Source organism: Centroberyx affinis, unplaced genomic scaffold, assembly GCF_046629955.1.
Source record: "Centroberyx affinis isolate AG114_WGS23_722 - 3 ecotype Tasmania unplaced genomic scaffold, CSIRO-AGI_Caff_v1 ptg002485l_1, whole genome shotgun sequence".
Lineage (NCBI taxonomy): Eukaryota > Metazoa > Chordata > Actinopteri > Beryciformes > Berycidae > Centroberyx > Centroberyx affinis.
In genome coordinates, this window is record NW_027280714.1 from 29,194 (window position 1) to 37,551 (window position 8,358).

Consider the following 8,358-nt stretch of genomic DNA (forward strand, 5'->3'; position numbering starts at 1 on the left):
TAGGCATTTCATCCAGAGGGGCCATGTTGTCAATCTTGTTTTTGTCAGTAAACAAAGTGCAGATGTACTTAATACACATAACATAACAATTTAATACATAAACATAATTTCTATGATCACCTGTTTTGCATTTAAAACCATTCTCAACAGCAGGGGTCATCAATTGCTTCATGTCACAGACCCCAAATTTGGCCATAACCCCCAATTTGATCAGATTTACCATATGGGACCAGAGACCCATGTGGGAGATAATACTGTTGAGAGTGAAATCTAGGATTACAACAGTCAATCTAATACATTCTCAAATTGGGATAATTTCAGATTCAGAGACATTTGCATTAAAATTTTGGACTATTTATAGCAACAAATGGTTATACCGGAAAAGTCTCTGCTCTTGAGGACGCTCCCCAAATGAATCCAGCAGCATGCGAGAGATTCTGCAGGGAGCGCAATAAAACCTCCAAGGCATAGTAGACATATAATGCAATAATATGAAAACCATAACACAAAACCAGACATAATTCAGAGACAGCTTGCACAATCATCCCCGTGAACTTGTGGGGACATGGAGGGAGTTTTTTTGCAGCGACTTGGGTCGACAACGTCAGATTATAAAGACTGGCCCCCGTTGACTTGTTTGAAAGCGATTGGTGATTTTAAGAGCCTCCTGATACTGATCAGCTGATGTGCTGTTGGATGGGACAGCTGATAGCCGATCAGATAATAGTCTGCACGACTTCAGTGTTTTGCCTGAACTAACGCAATGCTCCATTACCTTGTAATTACCATAAATTTATGAGACCATGGTGGGGAGGATTGGTAGCCTCTGTCTCACACCATCAGTATTCTTAGTGTTATTGTTTCACAAAATTAAAGCAGTATTCCACTTAGTTTTAACATGGGGGTTATTTAGCATTTGACCCCCATGGAAACCAGAATATAAATGAATCACCAAGATCAGATGCAGCTGGATGAGTTTGTAGCGTTCAGGTTTTTACTTCCCATTCATTTGAATGAGGTCAGAAAATAGACTGAAAACTGACATTTAACATGTTAGTGAACAGATTCAACAACAGATCCTGATGCTGTGATTTTCAACTGACTGTGGGTCTAACCTTTTAGAACATCATTTCGCCAAATAGAATTTTTATTGATAGAAGAGAACATAGTCTCCCGTTTGGGAGATCGGATCTATTTTTTTTTTTATTATTATTTTTAATCTGTTCACAGTGTTAAATGTAAGTTTTCAGTCTATTTTCGTGGTAAAAATCTGAACGCTACAAGCTCTGGAATATTGCTTTAAGGCCACAATTCCCATAAACCCTATTGCTTCCCATTGGCATGGCTGCCAATTTCAAAATCTCATTTGTTTGCAGTAATTATACTAATGTCTCAAAATGAATGTGGCGATGATTAATTCATACACATGCTACACATAGCACCTTTATAATAAGCATTCAGAACCCAGCTTAAATTCATATTGAAATACTTTATTTTGTGCTGTTTGCCCCAATCATCGCCCCCCATAATCATTTCAACAAACTCCCCAGCACAAGCCCATGTTGTTTTACATTTTATTAATAGCAACATCAGAGTACTAAATGTACAGAGGACGAATCCGATGAGAATCGCATTTACAGTGCTTGCAAATACAGAGCTTAGTAGTACAAGAGTAACCAAATAAAAGTCACCTGGAAATCGAAACGTTTACCAATAACTACAAAAGGAAGAGAAATGTGGTTCATAAGACACAAAATAAAAATTGTACAACATTTAGCCGTCACAGAGACCGACTGGAATCCCTTTGTGGATGTGTGTTGTGTGTGTGCGTGTGTGTGTGTGTGTATACTATATTCATAGGTCTTATACAAAAGTAACAGAGGTACTTATTGATATATTAAACACAAATATAAAAAGTTTAAGAGTCACAAAGTACAAATTCTTCATTTTTATGGCGACAACACAACTCGAGTCAGGTTCCTGCGTGATAGGTAATGGATTGTGATTGTAAGTCAACTTCAATGAACGAACCATTGTGTGCCCCCGTGTGAAACGACAAAAAAACAACGCAAAAAATTGATTGTTGATTCTATTCGCTTTGAGAATAACCCTATAGAACTTCCTCTCCTGCCTACAAATTGAAATTGTACGCGTGATATTCGTGATTTGACACCCTTTATTCGGACGGGCAAGACCGGCTACGCTTCTCTGTCCAATCTGATTCTGAAGACCTGTCAGGGAATAAGCAACCGCAGATAGATGTTGTCCCATTATCCCAAATATCCATGCGGTGTCAATCATTCCAGGCCTACACATTGTTCTGAAGGCATCTTACAGTGTCAGATGCCCTCTGTACAGTGGCAAATGATATGCCGCGTAGGCAGATTTGGGTCACGCAGCTGCTCTTCCGGAGGGATTATGGGGGGGGGGGGGGGGATTGTGATGTTGTGAAAGAGTTGCTTTTTCAAGTCTTCGACTGTATTGATAAGCACAGACAAGTGCCTTAGCTCTTGTGAATAGAAAAGTAAAAACATGACCCAAGAGGAGAGTCGGAGCCCTCCGCTTTAGATACAGTAAGCGCACAGTGCGTGAATTCTGAGACGATGAGGAGAAGCAGAGTGGATAGCTACACAGTTTTCTGACCGCTAAAAAAATGGATTCAGCAAGATAGCATCGGTCTACATGTCGTGAAGATAAACCTTGTCCCTTCGGCGGAGTTTAACTCGCATTTTTCATTGTCAAACCAACTAGTTGCTTCTCCCGGGTTTACACGGCGCTCTGCTGAATTTACCCTTCGTTCCTGGAGTCTCGTCTCGGTGTTTGAGTATTGCTAACCGGGTTCTGATCGTTTCTAGTGGTTCACTTGTTGCTGGGCTACATCCAGTGTTCATTATAATAATAAGCCTCGCCATCAATACCAGTTGGACTCTTCTGGAACATGCTTCCAGAATAGCGAGATAGCCAAAAGCCATGATCAAACAGCACCAAGACACATTGATCCCTCTCCTCTGGTCTGGCTGCGTCTGGCGATTCGAGGAAAAACAGACCTTGGCCTCGGAGACGGCCAGTCAACATGGAATTTACACGAGAAATATGTCAATACGTTTCAATCAGACGTGCAAACAAGAATCACAGACTCTTCATCTTGACATTGGCAAGAAAACCCTTGTTAATTGATAGCTTGTTTGTGCTGAAGGGGATGTAGGTTTTTTGGGGGAGGGTTGCTGGAGACAGCAAAGGGGGGGCTAAGCCATAAGATATTCATTCGTTGTGAAAAAGGCATATCAAGTCTTTGGTGTCTGTGTCAGACTTCTCTACAACCTCCATACCTCCTGTCCTTGCCTGTTCGCTCTCAAAAGCACCACCACCGTTTCCTGAATCAAACCTGGAGTGGATTAATTTCCCCCCACACTAACCCTAACCCTAACCCTAACTAACCCTAACCCAACACCACACTCAATTAAAATATAAACTGAAAAGGCAAGAAAACAGCAAGGCATTTCCTTACATATTATTTTGTCTCCAGTCAGAGATAAAAGGAGGAAGGATGATGTATGCCGATGGACCGCAGATATTCATGCCTGTTTAAAATAAACATCAGAGGGCTGAATTACTGTATAGTTTCCCTTGTCACAAAGTCCTTTAGGAATGCAAAGGGAATTGCTCTCAGCTAGCGGTGCCCCTTGGTTTTAATGAGGGGTGCGAACAATGCGAACAAGCTATTTCAGGGAAACTCAAAATAGTCAAAATAGAAGAAGTAGAAACCTTTTCCCCCCACAATATGAAAAGTGTCTTTTGAGGAACAATGACAGACTAAAATTCAAAATGTCAAGGTTTCCCTTCAACAATCCCATCGGAGTCTTTTGTATTTTGGAGAAACTTTAGGCTTAAGAGTGTTAAGAGTTCAATGTTCTTATCCCATTTAATCCTTGTTGATTTGGTCTAAAACTTTAAAGGATTTTCACTAGGGTCACATTGACATTTTACAGTTATCAGGTAGAGTGTAAGCCAGCAGAAGTACAGAAATTTGGCAACCACAAGTACTTGCTTTCATAACAGTTCACAGCAATTCATTAAATCAAGTCAGTCATCGGTGTTTAGAAACTTTGGATGACGTCCGACTGCCGGCGCAAACCGCTAACAGCCCAATTTTCCGAAAGTTATGGGCGTGATAAGGAAGTGCTTTATGATAGAGTATCACCTCAGCTCATTAATAAGCACATATCACTTGCAATTTAGGTACATCCGCATAAAAAATCTGACAAATGGGGGGGAAAAAATGCTAATCTCTTTCCACGTCCTTGTGTGTATCTCATCTTAGCATCTCACAGCCATTGCATCAAATACAGGCAAATATGCCCAATACAATTTGTCCTCTATAAGTTTTTCCCTCATTTAATATGCTCCTAAAAGTTTCCCCAGTCATTAAAGACTATGAAAAAACACACATTGTAGTGGCTGTAGCGATATGTGACCACAAATATTAAAGGAGACGTATGACAAAGAAATGCAACCCAGTCTCGATCGATTGAACTTAGTTTCTTGGCAGCTACTGTTGGATTTACATTATTTTTATTAATGTGATGAATCGTTATAGTAGAATTCACGTGGAAAAATGATGTCGATGTTTGAGAAAAGCATGTCGTTGGTTTCCCAGCCAACCATAAATACAGCAGTCAAGTCAGAACTGAACCCGGGATATAATCAAAAGACCTCTTCATAGCACTCAGGACCGCTACTTCCGTACATTCCGCTTGGAAATCCCTCTTCAGTCTCTGAACTATTGCAGCGTCTACTAAAGTATTATACTGGTTAGCTAAAGATATAATACAAGTACTGCTTGAAAGTGCAGGTAGGAAGCTTGGCACAAGGTTAGTTTTTGTGTTTTGAAAGAAATACTGTAGTTACACATGTAAACAAAGACACTATCCCCGACCTAGCTGAAAACCTTTCCCAAAAATGGGAGAGGCCTTGAAAAATAGAACACACCTGTACACAAATAGAAGTAAATATATAGAAAATACATTTACACGTGTATAATATACAGTAGTTTTCGTAACCCTCTTGACTAGTAAGATAACACTCTTCGTTCAAAAAAATATATGTTATGTCAAACAAGCAACTCCGGAGCCTGACACGTTAGGCTGAATTGGCATGGGTCATTCATGAGGGGTGGTTGTCATGTGGAAAATGGGCAAAAGCAGGCGTTTTGCACCACAGTGTTTGTCCCAGGCCAGCTTGGCACCTCCTGAATGGCTCATATGTACGGATACTGATCTTAGAACTGCACACTGGGACGACTTTTTTTTTCTTTTTTCTTTTAATCCTAAGGAACAGTGGAGTACAAGCCTCAAAGTGAATTATTGGAGTCCTAAGTGCAGCTATCCACCCTCAACAGGCAATAAAATCCGTCTTTTTATCTGTACATATTGCTGTCTGCACCCGAAAACATTTACAATTAGAGTTGTGTTTGTGCTTTGTACCGACCCACAGCACAACAAAAGGTAGATTAATAGGCGGCTTCCTCAAAAGCTTCATAGCACAAAGGTAATCTTGTCTTTCAGCGCTTGAGGTTGATATTAAAATGACTCTGGTGCTAGGAAGCTCTCCGGAGTCTTTTTTTCTGTCCTTCCTAAACATGGAGTTCCCTCACCTTGACTTTTAGAGATAGTTTAAACCAATTTGGCCGCTTTGTGATTGGCTTGTCCTAATCCCCTTAGCTTCCACGTTAACATTGATCGAGTATTATAGAGAGCAAAAATGAAAGAGGCTTCTTTCTGCCGGGGGGAAAAGGATGCCAACTTTTTACTATGCTTCTCTTGGCACAAAACGGGAAACAATCTAATTTGTGCACAACCTCTAACATCCTGGCGGTGTTAGCTGAAATTTTGATATGCTACAGATATCGTCCTCGTAGCCTCTAGTGGATTTGGAGAACTGGTATGAATCGCATACGCATCCTGCACTGAAAACACACATGATGCAGATCATTTGGATCCTGAAGGACACTCTTTGCAGCGCTTCCCTCATAGGTTCTTCTTCATTTTCATTTGAATAATAGAGAGGGACATTTATATTCCGTCGTCAGCTAATTGGTTCACATTCTTCCTGACTTCCTGATTCTATAATTCGGTTTGAAAACATAATTTGTCAGAAATACAGCAATCTGGGCGTCGGGTAGGGGGATGTTCACTTCCAACGTGTGAGTTGGGTGGAGAGATTAATTTTTCGCTCTCTTTCCCATTTATGTAAATTATCACATGAGTTCTCTGAATGTGAACTTCAAATTGGATCTGTTCCACCCTTTTAGCAATGCAGCTCAGATCTGAATCATAACCGATCGTTGTAACTTATTCGAAACGGCTGCCGAGACTGAGACAAAAAACGAAAGTGTGTGTGTGTGTGTGTGTGTGTGTGTGTGTGTGAGAGAGAGAGAGAGAGCTAGACAGACCTGAGGCAGTACGAACGTCCGGTTGAAATCCATGCCTTTCGTCTTGGCTGTCCTCACACAATCCATATATGAATTGGCTGCCATGGGATTTGGTGCAGCGCTGAGCCTGCATCATAGAATTTTTCTTTTATTTCATTTTTACATTAAAGATTAAACCCCAAACCCAAATCTGTGGTGAAGCCTGACATCTAATGGTTAAAGTAGGGTACTGAACTGGCTATCTGCTATAGGCTAGTCTTTGTGCCAGGTGATGTCACCTTCTATAGAGTACAACAGGTGGTGAAATCACCTGGCAACAAAGACCAGCCAATAGCAGATGGCCAGTGCAGTACCCTACTTTTCACCACTAGATGTCAGGCTTCACCACAGATTTGTATGTAAGTTTGGATTGAGTCTTAGATCGGTTTGTTTCCAGATTGTTTCCTTTGCTGTAACCTCAGTCTCTACACTGTTAGGGCTGTGGCAGACTTTTCCGTATAAAAAAATAGACGTAACTACTCTGCTTTTAAAATGGGACCTATAGAAACAATGTCTTAAAATCGGGTGTTCAATAAAGCATATACCGTTTCTTTTTTTTTTTTTTTTTTTTTTACCCCATCTTCTCTTTTCCCCACCCTGAATGAATAGTGCTCCATATAAATATCTTTTGGACTCTTTTGCAACACAGTTCTTAAAACTATTTCAAAACAAATACTTTTGTAGCATTTTTTTATCTTTCGCGTTTTCTTTTTAAAAAACAAAACAATGGAGTTGGAGTCGATACAGGGTTAATATAGCGCTCGGTCTTTTGTCCATCACTTGTTGTCGAAAGTTCCTTCTATCCAGGTTGTGGCACATAGTGGCATTATTGGCACATTGTTCAGAAATACAGTTCGTCTTCCACCCACAGGTGCTCCTTGGATTCCTTTGTCAAATGTCAATTATATTCCCATGTTTTCCTCTCTTGAGACATCCGTGACGTCCACAGTCTTGTCCCACACGTCCTGTAAATATACCTATATATATATATATATATAATCTATATCTAAATGACTGTACGTCCCTGGAAATATGGAGTGGCAGCGTTGTGGCTGCTCTGCTTGTAATCATCTCTAGAAAAATAAATATCTTCACCAAGTGTCCAAAGAGTGATCCCGCTATTTTACAAAAGAGAAGCTGTTTTGTTTTTGTGTTTCTTGTTTTCCAACTGGATCCTGCGGAGATGTGGAGAAGAAAATCACCATTACCGCTCATGATCAACTGAGCACAAGATGAACGATCACTGTAATAAAGTCTGGGCTTTCAATGCTACCTCAATTTTGACCAATTTCTTGTGTGAAATGGTATCTAGCTCTAGACTGAAGAGTAGGGATGGGATGATATATCGTAATTCAATATACTGTGATACAAAAATGTGACAATATGTATCGTAGGGCAGAAAAATGAATCGCGATATTTTATTCTGCTGTAGTAATCGCAAATCAGATGGTTTGTCCATCACAAGTTCACAAGCTCTCCATCCAAATGATATTATCTGCACTTTGTAATGACATTTTAAAATTGTTTACATTCTAGCGAGCAAATGCCATCACTAGAAAGATTTGTGTCTCAGAAATAAACCTTATTCTGCACAGTCATACTTTGTCATTGAACTTTTATTTATGACATCATATGGTGGTTGTGTTGAATCATGAACCCCATATCGCGTATTGAATTGTATATAGATAAGCATATCATCCCATCCCTACAGAAGAGCATATGCAACCCAGTGCCTCTCTCAAACCAGATGAAAAGGCAATGCTGTGTCTAAATCTATATTGTTATGGCCTAAGTAATATATTAGTCAGTCATACTAAGGGATTGCAGCACAGAGAGCAGACTGTGGAGAGCTGTGCTGACTGAGACTAATGTGTGTCCAGACAACGGCT